Here is a 513-nt window from a genome sequence, read left to right as displayed (position 1 = left end):
TATATATGGCATGAACTTTGAAGCAAAATCATCTGGTCTTTCATGTCCAATTTGAATAGTAGAAGCAAAGAAATGAAGAAATCTGGTTGCACTTACGATCGGATGTGGTACATATAAACTCGTCAGAAGCTATTCGTAGAGTTTAGGTTTAATATAAAAGTTAGTGTTTAAATTATATCATAAGCTAACGACTAAAATATTTTTCACTAAAAACATATTTAATATTATGTCCTTTAAACTTTTAAGTATCTATCTATAACGAGCGTTAAAAAAAATTGTTATATGATAAAACGTGATACATATCCTTTAATCTAATTTCTGATGGTTTATTTAAATTCACATATAAAATAAAATAAGTTTTGATGGACCCGAAATGTAAATATCCCAATTTACGAAACTTATAAAATGGATCGCGAATCTAGAGGCAGTAGCGATCCTCATAACTATGGTCTGAAATCTTTTGACCTACATATGAATATATATAACATGTATATCAATTGATCATAAACAATA

Source organism: Hibiscus syriacus, unplaced genomic scaffold, assembly GCF_006381635.1.
Source record: "Hibiscus syriacus cultivar Baekdansim isolate YM2019G1 unplaced genomic scaffold, ASM638163v2 tig00111022_pilon, whole genome shotgun sequence".
In the NCBI taxonomy this organism is placed as follows: domain Eukaryota; kingdom Viridiplantae; phylum Streptophyta; class Magnoliopsida; order Malvales; family Malvaceae; genus Hibiscus; species Hibiscus syriacus.
The sequence above is the reverse complement of the archived record's forward strand: the minus strand, read 5'-3'. Positions refer to the sequence as shown.